The sequence below is a fragment of the Lepidochelys kempii genome, chromosome 8, assembly GCF_965140265.1.
Source record: "Lepidochelys kempii isolate rLepKem1 chromosome 8, rLepKem1.hap2, whole genome shotgun sequence".
Classification (NCBI taxonomy): domain Eukaryota; kingdom Metazoa; phylum Chordata; order Testudines; family Cheloniidae; genus Lepidochelys; species Lepidochelys kempii.
Window position 1 is genome coordinate 73,704,485 of NC_133263.1, and position 16,388 is coordinate 73,720,872.

Below are 16,388 nucleotides of genomic sequence, written 5' to 3' on the forward strand. Positions count from 1 at the left end.
TTCACAATGACTCTAGCAGGATTTAACTTACTTCAATACAGCGTACTGTTATTAAGCAATATCAGATAAAGCCTATGAGAACTTTTTAAAACATATTAACAAAATATATAATTAATTTAACTGAATAGCTTTTAATTCAATGTGGTGGTGTCCTGCATGCTTTATTCACTGTTCAGATCACATCACAGACACTTTTGTTGCAACGAAAATTTGGATTTGGTTTCTTGCCCTTCCATTTTATTCTCAGTTCATTTGTTTCCGCATAACATCAAAAATACAGCCAGCTCCCCTCCTTGTGAGGCTGCTTTAGTCAGCCACTTCGGTAACATAGCCATAGATAATATTACATACAAAGGGCCTAATTCTTCACTGTTTTGCTCTTGGTGTAATCCAATAGGAACAGTAGCATTTCTCACACACACACACACTCACTTTGCACTCCATGAGCAATTTATATCATGTTAATCCCAGGACTGAGTGATTGGTATAGGAGCTCATTCCCAGTCCGAGTCTTCCAACTAGTCTGCATAATCTGCTTTTCTAATTTGTTTGAGCATTCTGAGTCTCAGTATGCACATTTTATCTCAGGATCTAACTTTAAGTATGACCGGAAACAAGGCTACATTAACGTTCCTTGGATGGGTAGTATGATTATCTACCCTTTGCCTGCAAGATGAGGCTGATGCCTGGAAAAAAGCATATTAAATTCTGTTTGCAAACAAATTCTTTTGATCTTCTGAATGCTTGTAAAATACAGTAATTGTTCCTAATGCCAGAAAATCTTGCCACAATATTACCATTAACATATTGGACTTTTCTCTCTCTTTGGTGTATTGTAAGGATGCTTCACATAAAGCAAATGGAGCGCTGTCCTTCCTGTTTTAACTCATGGAGAATGGATTCTGAAGTTTCAAAAAGTGGTTGAGATCCTCCAACATCCCTAAGTACTGTCACATTCTTTGCTACAAAGACTGCAGTGCATGGAAAGTTCACTTGCTTTTTTTTTTTTTTTCCCCAGATCAGAGTTCACAGCATTTGTCTTGCTTCATCAACAAAAGTTCCAACTTCAGTCCTTTGTACTTCCTGTTTATGTTCACCTCTTCTACAGTTACCATACTACCCTTCTAAAAATATGCTAGAGTGTTTGACCTTAATCACACAGTAGTAGCAATATAAGCAATAATGTTTTGAACTGTGATAATGTGCCATCTCCTCAGCAACAGGAGAGAAAACTAAAGGATGTGTGGGGCATAACAGGTACTTTCTAGCTGGAAGAGAGAAAGATGCAGCTCTGTACAAGTGTCCACTTTGGGTATGTCTACACAACTGCTGAAAGCAATAGACTAATGCTAGCATAGCTTGGGCTAGTGCGCTAAAAACAGCTGTGTAGCTGTTGCATTGACTGCTTCCCTAGGCTTCAGAGCCTGAGCTCCAGTCCAAGCCATAACATCTACACTGTTACTTTGAAACAAGGAGTCTGGTGGCACCTTAAAGACTAACAAATTTATTTGAGCATAAGCTTTCGTGGGTAAAAACCCCTCTTCTTCAGATGCATGGAAAATTACAGATGCAGATATAAATATACTGACACATGAAGAGAAGGGAGTTACCTCACAAGTGGAGAACCAGTGTTGACAGGTGTCAATTCCAGGAGAGGCAAAGCTGCTTTTATAATGAGCCAGCCACTCCCAGTCCCTATTCAAGCCCAAATTAATAGTGTTAAATTTGCAAATGAATTTTAGTTCTGCTGTTTCTCTTACAATACCCACCTGGGGAAGTGAGGAAACAGACTGACAGAGCGAGACACCTACTACAGGACAGGCCCAACAAGGAAAATAACAGAACACCACAGGCCATCACGTACAGCCCCCAGCTAAACCCTCTCCAGCACATTATCAACCATCTACAACCTATCCTGGAAAACGATCCCTCACTCTCCCAGATCTTGGGAGGCAGTCCAATCCTCGCTTACAGACAGCCCCCCAACCTGAAGCAAATACTCACCAGCAACTACACACCATACCACAGAAACACTAACCCAGGTACCAATCCCTGTAGCAAACCTCGTTGACTACTCTGTCCCCATATCTACTCTAGCGACAAGATCAGAGGACCCAACCACATCAGGCACACCATCAGAGACTCATTCACTTGCACGTCTACTAATGTTATATATGCCATCATGTGCCAGCAATGCCCCTCTGCCATGTACATTGGCCAGACAGTCCCTACATAAAAGAATAAATGGACACAAATCGGACACCAGGAATGGTAACATACAAAAGCCAGTAGGAGAACACTTCAATCTTCCTGGACATTCTCTAACAGATTTAAAAGTAGCCATACTTGAACAAAAAAACTTCAGAAACAGACTTCAAAGAGAAACAGCAGAACTAAAATTCATTTGCAAATTTAACACCATTAATTTGGGTTTGAATAGGGACTGGGAGTGGCTGGCTCATTACAAAAGCAACTTTCCCTCTCCTGGAATTGACACCTCCTCATCAGTTATTGGGAGTGGACCACATCCACCCTGATTGAATTGGCCCTGTCAACACTGGTTCTCCACTTGTGAGGTAACTCCCTTCTCTTCATGTGTCAATATAATAATGCCTGCATCTGTAATTTTCACTCCATGCATCTGAAGAAGTGGGGGTTTTACCCACGAAAGCTTATGTTCAAATACATATGTTGGTCTTTAAAGTGCCACCGGACTCCTTGTTTTTGTGGATACAGACAAACACGGCTACCCCCTGATACTGTTACTTTGAGTGAGCTAGCATGAGCCCCACCAGCACAAATCTGTGGGGCCAGACTGTGAGACTCGCTCGCGACAGCTGTGTAGACATACTCTTAAGAGCTACAGCTCCTTGGGCTCTGCCACATTTTAGTGTGCCAGCCCCAGAACAGCCTCTGGTGGAGAAAAAAAAATCCTCGAAGGGGACAACCTTGCACTTGGGAGATACTAGGGATCAAGAAATCACCAGGAAGGGACTGCTTCTCTCTGTTGTACATCTCACTATTGTATCACATGGACCATTACGGTAGGATATTATATAATATTTGTATGATGCTAATATGTATTACATTGTGAACATAGGAATTGCCAGACTGGATCAGACTTTTAGTCCTTCTAGCTCAGTATCCTGTGTCCAACAGTGACCAGCACTAGTTGCTTCAGAGAAATGTGCAACAAACCTCACAGGAAGCAGATGAGTGGTAATCTGTCCCCTTTAAGGTCTCACCCTAATGCCCAATAGTTAGAGACTGGGTTAAACCATGAAGCATGCAGCTTTATATCCACTCCAAAACTTTTTATTTAGCGAACTATTATAATTCTGGGTACTTTCATTTTTATATATGAAATCCCTCTTTGAATTTTGCTACGTATTTGGCCTTATTTATGTTAAAACTCTAGCACTTTTTCTTTTGAATATAAATGTCAAGCTGCGAATTTGCATTGTAGCCTTTAACTCCCTATCACATGCAGAAAATAAACATTTTGCATAGGTGGCCTGGTTTTCCAGCAAGGCCCTGTATCAATATAAAAGATCATGCCTTAGGTTTTCAGAGGTGCTCTGCACATCAAGTCATTAATTTAACCACTACTTCCCAAAATAATTTAGCCCATCTTCCATTTTTTTGGTTTTCAGTTTCTCATACATCATATTTTGTTTGGTTGCTTCCACAAATGTCCCACATTAGCCATTCTCACAGGTAGTTTTCTCTGGCTGTAACAGCCACTTTCTGTGTCAATACTTTTTACTGTGTTCCTGCAGTAATTTACCATATTTTAAAAAAGGCATTAGAAGGGTTGAGGCTTCCATACTCTATGCAAAAAGAAATGGAGTACTTGTGGCACCTTAGAGACTAACCAATTTATTTGAGCATAAGCTTTCGTGAGCTACAGCTCAGTGAACTGTAGCTCACGAAAGCTTATGCTCAAATAAATTGGTTAGTCTCTAAGGTGCCACAAGTACTCCTTTTCTTTTTGCGAATACAGACTAACACGGCTGTTACTCTGAAACCTGTCATACTCTATGCAGCAGTTTGTATACTAATATTTGTTTCATTGCCATGTAGCATATAAAACTTATAATTAGTCAAATAATTTTTGCGGCCTGCTTGTTATAAACCATTCAATCTAAAGCAGTGGTCACCAACTGGTCGATCATGATTGACTGGTCGATGCTAGAGGATCTCCCGATCGATCACAATCTCCGGCGGTGCAGCGGGGCTGCCGCTAAGGGAACATGGCCCTGGGGTGGGGGGGTGCAGGGGTCTCCCTCTGCACACTGTTTCTGCCTGCAAGCACCACCCCTGCAGCTCCCATTGGCCACGTGCCCCCTGCCCCCCTCAGGGGCCTCAGCGGCGTGTTGGCCCCTTCCAGGAGCAGTGTCGGGCTGGGGTAGGCAGGGAGCCTGCCTTAGCCTTGCTACGCCCGCCGCCGACCAGGAGCTGCCGGAGGTAAGTGCTGCCTGGAGGGAGGCCACACCCCAACCCCCAGCCCTGATCCCTGTCCTGGAGCCAGGACCCCATACCCCCTCCTGCACCCCAAACCCCACCCTGAGCCCCCTCCAAGACTCAGCACCCCATACTCCCTCCTGCACCCCAAACCCCACCCTGAGCCGCCTCCCGGAGTCAGCACCTCAAACCCCCTCCTGCACCCTAACCCCCAGCCCTGACCTCCCTCTCAAAGCCAGCACTCCAAACCCCCTCCTCTACCCCAACACTCTGCCTCAGCCTGAAGCTCCCTCCCAGAGCCAGCACCCCGTACCCCTTCCACAACCCCAACCCCCTACCCCAGCCCTGACTCCCTCCCAGAGCCAGCACCCCATACCTGCTCCTGCACCCCAAGGCCCACCCTTAGCCCCCTCCCAGAGCCAGCACCTGAAACTTCCTCCTGCACCCCAGCCCTGAGCCCCCTCCCAGAGCCAGCACCCCAACACTCTGCCCCAGCTTGGAGCCCCTTCTGCATGCAAACTCCCACCTAGAGCTTCCACCCCTCACTCCTTCCTACACTCCAACCCAGAGGCTCAGCCCAGAGCCCCCTCCCACACTGCGAATGCCTTGGCCCCAGCCCAGAGCCTGAACCCCAACCTGCTATCCCAACCCGGTGAAAATGAGTGAGGGTGGAGGAGAGTGAGCGATGGAGGGGGGGGATGGAGTGAGCAGAGCAGGGCTTTGAGGAAGGGGCGGGGCCTCAGAAAAGGGTAGATCCTGAGTTGCCCTTAGATTCAAAAAGTGATCTTGGGCATAAAAAGGTTGGAGATCATAGATCTAAAGGTTCAACCATATCCCAAGACCCCTCATCTGACTTTGATGGTATTATTGCAGGGATGAATTTGGCCTAAGAACTCTGCCTCTCCTATCCCAATATGGTATTAAGAATACTGAAGTGGGGCTGTGATTCAGAGACGGCTTTGTTGTACTAATACAGTACCATCGGTGTGTTACTCAACACTGCTCTGCACAAAACTTACACCATGAAATAGCTATTCAGTTAATCTTTCTGGACACTGTAAGCACCATTTGGTACCTTACCAAACAAACGTACCAAATGAGCAATCCTTAAGTCATTTTCTTTCAGTGTTAAAATGATCCATAATTATGACTCAAACAAAAATGTAAGATCTCACTAAGACAAATGAAATTCATGAAATTTGAAAACATTGCTTGGACTGTAGAGGCAGTAAAGAAAACTAATACCATAGTAGTCTAAAATCAAGCTGAACATGATAGATTAGGAAAGCAATAGAATAAAAATGTATTAATGAAAGAACATTTTCTGGAATGCATATACAGTGAGACTTGTCCAGAGTAACAAAAATTGGTTGCTACCTGATGATGGTCTTCTAATACAGATGCAGCAGAATTTACTTTTTACATTTGGACGAGTCTCCTACTACGAGAAATTGCCTAATATTTCTTGGGCCAGTTTCACTGTAAATTGAAACAAAGGGCATAGATTATTCTCCATTACATTGCAAACCCCCAAAATCTGACTATTTTGGGAAAAAAAAGTTATATGGCCCTGATCCTGCTTCCAATAAATTTTGACAGCAAAACTCCCACGGACTACTACAATAAGCAAGAATCACACTTCAATATGTTTGCGAGAACTTCTTCCTATAATGCTAAGATTAATGGAATTTTGAAAGATGATTCAATCAATGTAATAGACCATAGTAGACAGAATTCCCTAGAATTCTTCTGAACATACTAATGGAAGTTATATCAACCATTACACAATCTATAACCTCATAAGATGCAGCCAGAGGACATAAGATCCTGCAATCCAGTCCTCAATCTCCAAAAAATATCCTGCACTTCATTTATCACTTATTCATTTACCACTTAAAATATTCTACTTGCCCATTTATTAGCCTTAAGTTTGATACATTTAAATCTTTTTTTAAACAGATCAATATATTTAAATTTTTGTAGAGGAATAACTTTTTTTTCTAAAGAAAGTATCTCTCTGCCTGCTTAACCTCAACTAGGCTGAGGTCATTAAATTTCCAAAACTAGTCATTCCCACACTTGTAAGTGCTTTAGTTTTATGAATGATGGGATAGACAAAGCACAATGTTGCCACTTAGAAATCTTAAAATCTATCCACACTAAAAGGTGGGGCTTTAATTCTCTTTGGAGATGAGGAAAAGTTAAATACACATTTACAAATAGTTTATAAAAAGAGTTACAAAATCATTAATAGATGTTATGAGCATGCTACAGACATGAGTAATATGTGGTATAGGTATTTGTCAGCACATCAGTAGATGGTGTTACAACCATCTGATTTATATATCATTTATAAGCACGGTGGATAAAAATCAATGATTTAAAAAAAAATTTAAAAATCAGATTTTTTTGATAAAATGCTTTTTGAGGAAAAAAACCTATCTAAAGATAGTTTTAATTAAGATACATTATAGCTTAAAGATTGCTCATCATGGAATAGGGATTATAAATTCTAATTCTATAGTATGAGAATATATTCATGTAATATTTAGGAAAAGTTTTGTAAATGAGTTCCAATTGTTCATGGATTGGGGACCCAATTTTATGGAGTTCCAGGGGCTTCTGTATAGATTATTTAGGTTAATCTTTCTACCTACCCAATGGGACTCAGTGCTCAGTTTAGAAGATACCATCAGAGAGGCTTAGTTTTACAGTTCTCAAACTGTGGATTTGTGTCTCCAGAGATAACATGTTGTTAACAGCAAAAATGTTTTTAAACAAACAAACAAATAAATAAATAAATATATAGAGGTGAGAAATAACAGACCTCAAACCTATTGTCCCTCTGAAAATTTGTGTTCACAGAGTCAATCCCTTACCTCTTTCTAAAAGTGCAAAGTTTCAAAAAGTTCAATGAATAGAAGATTGTTGGGGGCAGAATAGATCTGGACAAGAAGTCTGGAGATAAATGTGAGAAGGGAGGACAGGCAGTAGAAACAAAAATGAAACTGTTTGAGCAGCACATTCTAGAAGTCTTGAGGTCTTTCTGAGTGTAGCCTTCATTGATTTGAGATCTACCATACCATTCTCTCATTAGAAGGGAAAACCTATAATAGCAGCAGGCTGTAAAAGATAACCAGTTTGGGAATATTTTAATGAAGTTCCTCTACCTGTGGGTAAGACAGGCATTTGTGCAAAATGCAAACAGTGCAACAAAGAAATGCAAGGCCTGTTTGCCCTAATGAAACAACATCATGAGAGGCGTTCCTTCTTAGGACAAAGCTGCTTTGAAGCTGATGAAAGGAATATGTCTGAACATGCAGGATCTTCAGGTTGGTAAACTTTTTTTATTTCATACTTTTCCAAAAGGACTGTCTGTCTTCCTTCTGGACTATTCTTGAATTCTCATGTTTGAGCAAAAAATATAGTTGTTACCCTATGGTACTATCATTTTAGATGCAGTTGTGATAAAAAATAAATAGCTGAAATAGGCAGATTTTCCTTTTACAATTTCACCTTTAAAGTAGTACTGAGTGTCAGTGAATGCAATGAGTAATACTAAATGGGCAGTATGGTAATAATAATTAAATAACTGCATTGACTTATTTTGTTTCGGAGAATCCATCCTTAACATAGAGGATTCTCAAGACTATCCACCTTCAACATCACCATCATTTTCTATAGTTTCAGAGTTATCTGCCAATGATAATGTTTCAGTCACATCATGTATTTCACATAGCCACAGTATATCACCTGTAGCAAAAAGAAAAAAAAATCTCCATCATCCAGAAACAACCATAGATAAATTTGTGATGAGAACCAGCAGATTACAAAAAGAGGTGATTGATGAAAAAATTGCCTGTTTGTTTTTGCAACAAACTCTCCTTTCCACATGATTGAGAACCCACACTGCATTAACATGGTACAGTCGTCATTAAGACAAGGATACAGTCCACTCAACAGAGTAGATGTCGCAGGCAAATTGCTGGATAAAGTGTATGAAAGAGAAATTGAGCAGTGTGCAAAAGGTCTAGAGGGTAAAATTGTTAACCTGAGTCTTGATGAGTGGAGCAATGTCCACAATAATCCTATTGTATGTGCTTGTGTGACAACAGAAGAAGGGAATGTCTTCTTTAAAGAAACAATTGATACGTCAGGAAATGCACACACAGCAGAATACTTACAAGAAGTAGCAGTAAAAGCTATAACAAACTGTGAAAAAAAATTCAAATGTCTAGTATGCAGCTTGGTCACAGACAATACTGCAAATGTATCCAAGATGAGAAGAAATTATTTAGAAGAGAGTCCCAAGCTAACAACATACGGTTGCAGTGCTCATTTGATGCACCTTCTAGCCAAAGCCTTCAGTGTTCCAGAAATAAAGGCTAAAGTTGTTGAAATTGCAAAATACTTCCAGTCATAAATATAAAGGGAAGGGTAACCACCTTTCTGTATACAGTGCTATAAAATCCCTCCTGGCCAGAGGCAACATCCTGTTACCTGTAAAGGGTTAAGAAGCTCAGCTAACCTGGCTGGCACCTGACCCAAAGGACCAATAAGGGAACAAGATACTTTCAAATCTGGTGGGGTGCGGGGGGGGGGGGGAAAGGCTTTTGTTTGTGCTCTTTGTTTACGTGTTTGTTCTCTCTTGGGACTGAGAGAGGCCAGACAGAAATCCATCTTCTCCAACCCATCCTAATCCAAGTCTCCAATATTGCAACCAGTATAGGTAAGCCAGGCCAGGCGGATTAGTTTCTTTTGTTTTATGTGAATTTTCCCTGTGTTAAGAGGGAGGTTTATTCCTGTTTTCTGTAACTTTAAGGTTTTGCCCAGAGGGGGATCCTCTGTGTTTTGAATCTGATTACCCTGTAAAGTATTTTCCATCCTGATTTTACAGAGGTGATTCTTTTACCTTTTCTTTAATTAAAATTCTTCTTTTAAGAACCTGATTGATTTTTTCATTGTTCTTAAGATCCAAGGGTTTGGGTCTGTGTTCACCTGTACAAATTGGTGAGGATTATTATCAAGCCTTCCCCAGGAAAAGGGGTGTAGGGCTTGGGGGCATATTTTGGGGAAAGACTTCTCCAAGTGGTCTCTTTCCCTGTTCTTTGTTTAAAATGCTTGGTGGCAGCAGCATACGGTTCAAGGACAAGGCAAAGTTTGTACCTTGGGGAAGTTTTTAACCTAAGCTAGTAAGAATAATCTTAGGGGGTCTTTCATGCGGGTCCCCACATCTGTACCCTAGAGTTCATAGTGGGGAAGGAACCCTGACACTTCCGTAACAACCACTTTGCAATAGCTGCTCTGAAAAAAGTGGGAGGAACCAAGCTAACTCTCCTACAAGACATGCGATGGAACTCAGTAGTGGACTGTTTTGAGCACTGTCAAGAACTGGCTTACTCTGACGACAGTTCGTGAACAAAATCATGAAAAAATTGGGCTTAAGAGAAATGTTGAACACATGCTGAGTACCCTGAGGCCTATTTCTGTAGCCTTGAACAAAATGCAGGGAAATAGCTGTTTTGTTGCTGGTGCTGTTGAAATTTGGAAGGAACTGAGTGAGATCTTAAAAAGAGAAATATGCAATGACAGAGTTAAATTACAAGCATTAAAAAAACGAATGGGACAAGCACTATCTCCAGCTCATTTTCTTGCAAATATTCTCAGTATTCGGTACCAGGGTCAAACCTTAACTGCTGAAGAAGAGGAGTTGGACATCCAGCAATCATCCTTCCACAATGCCAACTATAGTAAACTTCAGAGCTAAGAGGGAACCATTCAAGAAATATATGTTTGCTGATGATGTTTTAAAGAAAGTCACACCAGTGAACTGGTGGAAGTCACTTAAGCACTTGGATTCAGAGACTGTTGAAGTGATAATCTCACTCTTAACAGCAGTAGCTTCTTCTGCCAGTGTAGAAAGAATATTTTCTTCCTTTGAACTAATTCATTCCAAATTGAGAAAGCATTTGGGACCTGAAAAAGCAGGAAAGCTTGTTTTTCTTTTCCAGATTATGAACAAACAGGAAAATGAAGGTGAAGACGACTGAGTTAGCTGCAGAAGCCAATATTTGAAGTTTCTCATGTTGACCTGGCTGACGTAGTTGATTTAATTTTTTTTTAAATTTTCATTTAACTATTTTAGTTAAAAACAATTTTAACAAAAACAAATCTGATTTTAAAAAACTTTAATGTTTAACTAAATTCAAAAATTCATATGCTTGTTTTGCTAAAATATTATGTTTGCTGTTGAAGAAAAAAAATCCAGAATACATAATGTTGTTTTAGTTAAATAAAAGAATTTAAATGTCTGTCTGATGATGTTCTCCTCCTAATACAGCATGGCAAGAAAATCCTCCAAATATTAATGATTAATGTGTTGCATTTGAGATAGTTCACCTCCCAATGACTTCATAAATATCTGCTTCAATTACCTGTGGTAAATGAAATAACCAAATAATCATTCATTTTCTTATATAGCTGTAAAACTAATTGAAAAGTTTTCAAAATAAATCACTTTAAAAATGTATAGTGTGTACCTTCTAAAAATGAAATCTCTGAGTTGTGAAGAATATATATTAAGGTTATAACAACCAACAAGAATGCACTTTTATGTAGAAATCCATGATTAAATCGAGTCTTCCTGACTAGTGATTTAAATTATGATTTAAATTTGATTTAAATCAAATCCACCCTGTTTATAAGCAAACTACTGACTGCCGGAGTCTATAATAATTTATTACACTTGATTAAACACTTAAGACATCTGTTAATCATTTATTAATCCTGTATAAGACATTTATAGATAAAAAGAAAAGGAGTATTTGTGGCACCTTAGAGACTAACCAATTTATTTGAGCATAAGCTTTCATGAGCTACAGCTCACTTCATCTGATGCATAAAAGTGGAAAATGCAGTGGGGATGTTTTTATACACACAGACCATGAAAAAATGCGTGTTTATCACTTCAAAAGGTTTTCTCCCAACACCCCACTCTCCTGCTAGTAATAGCTTATCTAAAGTGATCACTCTCCTTACAATGTGTATGAAAATCAAGGTGGGCCATTTCCAGCACAAATCCAGGGTTTAACAAGAACGTCTGAGGAACCCAGAAGTCACCTACTACAGGCCAGGCCCAACAAAGAAAATAACAGAATGCCACTAGCCATCACCTTCAGCCCCCAACTAAAACCTCTCCAACGCATCATCAAGGATCTACAACCTATCCTGAAGGATGACCCATCACTCTCACAAATCTTGGGAAACAGGCCAGTCCTTGCCTACAGACAGCCCCCCAACCTGAAGCAAATACTCACCAGCAACTACATACCACACAACAGAACCACTAACCCAGGAACCTATCCTTGCAACAAAGCCTGCTGCCTACTGTGCCCACATATCTATTCAGGGGACACCATCACAAGGCCTAATAACATCAGCCACACTATCAGAGACTTGTTCACCTGCACATCTACCAATGTGATATATCCCATCATGTGCCAGCAATGCCCCTCTGCCATGTACATTGGTCAAACTGGACAGTCTCTACATAAAAGAATAAATGGACACAAATCAGATGTCAAGAATTGTAACATTCATAAACCAGTCGGAGAACACTTCAATCTCTCTGGTCACGCGATTACAGACATGGAAGTTGTGATATTACAACAGAAAAACTTCAAAACCAGAGTCCAGCGAGAGACTGCTGAATTGGAATTCATTTGCAAATTGGATATAATTAACTTAGGCTTGAATAGAGACTGGGAGTGGCTAAGTCATTATGCAAGGTAACCTATTTCCCCTTGTTTTCTCCTACCCTCTTCCCCCGCCCCTCTCCCCCTTCCGCAGACGTTCTTGTTAAACTCTGGATTTGTGCTGGAAATGGCCCACCTTGATTATCATACACATTGTAAGGAGAGTGATCACTTTAGATAAGTTATTACCAGCAGGAGAGTGGGGTTGGGGGAGAAAACCTTTTGAAGTGATAAACACGCATTTTTTCATGGTCTGTGTATATAAAAACATCCCCACTGCATTTTCCACTTTTATGCATCAGATGAAGTGAGCTGTAGCTCACGAAAGCTTATGCTCAAATAAATTGGTTAGACTCTAAGGTGCCACAAGTACTCCTTTTCTTTTTGTGAATACAGATTAACACGACTGCTACTCTGAAACCTGCATTTATAGATGTTCATTAAATATAAAAGTGTGGTCAACTAATTCTTAGAAGATGCACCAATCACCATGGTATTTCGGCACAAACCACTACCTTAGTTTTGTGATCCACTCAAACATAATCATATTCATCTGCATAAGAAGTTTGTATCAGATATGGAAACTATATCAAATGAAATTAGCATTCAAAATAGAGTCAAGGGTGTGCAATAATGCTTATTTATCTCCTTCTCAGTACAGATGTCTGCATCATGTTAAACATTTGAGAAGACATTTCTAGCTTTTGACCAAGTTGTAAAACTCCTATCTATTAAAGACCCTGGGCAATCCCTTTGGAAAATTTCTAGTTGGGTAATTATATGGGCCCAAATCCTAGCCACTTGTACAATTCCTGAGCAAACAGACCTTGTAAAGTGCAACGCTGTTGGTCAGGAGAGGTAGAATGCTGTCCTCAGGACATGAAACACCACATGTTGTAACCCTAGCTGTGGCTGCCACATCCCTCCTTTTCTTGCAGAGATTTTACATCAGTGGATCATCATACTGTAGCTAGTCTCTCTGTGGCCCATTTTCCCCACTCCCAAGACTCTGCTTGGCCTTGGTGTGAAGAGTTGATGACCCACAGCACTTCTGTTTTATGTGCGGCAGATATGCACTCCCTGTCCCCCCATTTTTTCTCCATAGCCTTCCACTCTATACAGTGAAAGCAGAGAGGTTCTTCTACATTGTAAGTCTTCTATGCCTGCAGGGCAGGGCAGGACTTATTCTATTTTACATTCCCATTTAAGTTCAACTGGGGAAGATCTCATTTCTCTAAAAAATTGCTGAGTAGTGTTATTGGTGCAGTGTGACTGCTGAATTCCACTCCAGAGGTGGGTGTATTTCAGAATATAAAGTATATGGGGATTGTTCTCAATAACAAGCACTATATTAGTTATCTTCTGAGAATTTCACAAACGTTTAGGGTTTCTCTTTCAGCAGGTGGAGAAATATAGCCCCAGCAAAAAAAGTTTCAGAGGTCGTAGCCTGAAACCATAGCAAGTTCCCAAGTCTGGTCTTTGAAAGATATTTTCCATGGAAATGACCTTTCCTTCCCCAAGGGAATGCCTGAGTGCCCCCTTACATTTCGTCAAAATACCAACTGCATGAGCATCCTCATACTGCACTATTTCTCACTGAAATACTGGCACCAAGTCCTCTCTTTATGAGGAGGCTGTACCCACAGAAACGTCAGCAGATGTTTGGAAACATAATTTCAGTTGAAAGTTGAAGTAAAAAATTCAAGTCTCCTTTGAATCTTGACCCCCTGTGTCTGTGGCTTTTATGGGTGTTTTATCTGGCTTTACTCCTACTTCAAGCCAGAGGATGTTGCAGCATTTCAAAGATGACTGGGACAGCTTATCCAATAATTTATTGAACTAACAGGAAGAAATAAAATGTAACGTAAACATAATATTGTTTCTAGCCTATCTTAATTCTGTCTCAGTATCTGCAACTGGTTCCTGTGTGTGTGCAGAAGAGAGAATATGAGAGAGTCAACAGGAATTGTAGGACACTACAAGGTGTGTCAGAATTTTAAACTTCTAGCTAAAGTTTAATGTGATGGAGTTGACTTTGGAAGAGGATGGGTGGGAATCTGTCCCTTTGTACAATCAGTAGAAAAAGAAACAAGTGGCAGATGGCCATTTATTCATTTAAAATAATCTAATAAATAAGGAAAGGCTGTACAACAGTAGATTAAGTTGAACTATTCATTGAAAGATACCTTTAAAATTGTTAATTAAATTCTCACTAGCAACAACATGTGGAGTAATAGCCAATCACATTCATATATTTTCCAGCATGCTGTCACTTTATCTTACAGAGCAGGAGTTCATGTGTCTTCAAAACCAGGTGTGATCCCATGAGCAGGAGGGATCATATGACCCACCACAGAGGCTCCTGGGTGATTAGAGACTCATTTCAATGAGAGCTCTCCATGAAGAGACCTTGAGGGAACCACCCTGAATGAACCAGATTTGAAAAACTGATCACAGAGATTTTAAATCTCTCAATGAAATACATTGCAAATTTCTTTGTTATAGGGGGGAAGATTATTGAAAGTTACTCAGCTCCCAAACAAATGCATTTCCCTCTCAGTGAGCAAGATTTGGCATGTCTCATGAAGAAAAGTTATTGGAAAAATAAAACAATCTATTTTAAAAAAAATTGAAAATATAACCTCAAGCATACTGATGGCGAAGAGCCTCAAGAAATTGGTTTGTTTTTACTATAACCCAGGCTTTTATTTCACATAGCTGTCTATCTACCCATCCTGGTATTTCTAGTGCATCCACCGCCATATTTGGGCGCCAGATAACACAGTTGTATGAGAAACTTATTCTGATATTTCAGAAGAAAGGGGGATGCATCAGAGAAATACAAGTAGTTTCAGACAATGGAAACAATTAGCACAAGTGGGAAGCAAACTGGAAAGCTACTGAGAAGCAACAGTGAGATTGTCAAGAAAGATGTACATTACACTGGACTGTGAAAGACATTGTCTAAATTACTAACAGAAGATGATACACACTATTAGAATTAAAGATCTACATTTATCCAGTCTTTTGCTTCTCTTTTCTTCACACAGGTCTTCAATTCACTGGACACACAAAAACTGCCACTGAAGCTGGGTGCGCAAGGAATATGGGATCTGGCATAAAAAATTTATGTATTGGTCATCTGTTAGTTTCACCCTAATAAGGAACATCTCAAATTTTTGGCACTGCACCTTTTCAGTTCTTCTTCTGTGGACAAAGATTAGGAAAGATTTAGTCACTGATCCTTTGTACAGGTTTAGGTGTAATTCCTTTATTAAATAAATTACTGAAAATACTATATTTATGATGGAAAAAGGCATTCTGAGAAGGTAGTTTTACAGCTAGGTTTGGAAAACAAATGGCAATCATTCAGCAAAAGGATGAATAGTAAGTGACACAAAATGTGCAGACCCAAGCGAACAATAGGTAAAGATATTTTGGTTATGGCACCATCTACAGCTCATGAATAATATTACACAACTAAAAAAAATACTTAGTATTAAGGCTAGTTTTTTGTCAGGAATATTTTTAGTAAAAGTCAGGGACAGGGCATAGGCAATAACCTGTGACCTGTCCCTGACTTTCACTAAAAATATCCCTGACAAAAGGGGTAGGTGGGTTCAGCACCCACTGCTGCTGGGGCTCCCAGGTCCCCCACCCCTGCGGTGCATGGGAGCTCCACGGTCCCCCTGCCTTCAGGGCTGGGCTATTGAGGGGTCCCTCGCCCCTGGGGCATGCCCTGACCCTGGCGCACTTCTCTACTCTAACTTTTTTTTTTTTTTTTACACTACAGGTACTAACTATCTATGAACTAAATGACAGTCCAAACAGGGAAAGCTACAGCAGAAAGCTGGAGCACAGCAGTTCCGAAGCACCTTCACTGGCAACAAGAAGGAACTGAGGGTGGGGGGAGCACACAGCACCCCTTATACCACGCCATGGTGGCATCACTCGGGGCACTCCCCTACGGAAAAACTTAGGCACCAGTGCACGTGGCGAGCACACACACCTATTGTGACATGCACATGAGCAATCACTCGAAGAACTTTTGGTACAAAGAGAAAATATCGAATGAGATCAAATAAGAAGTCAAACGTAAGATATGGTAATAGAAGAGTAAGACACCAGACGTTACTAGAGTAGTAAAATGTCAGTAGTAGGCAGTGAGTG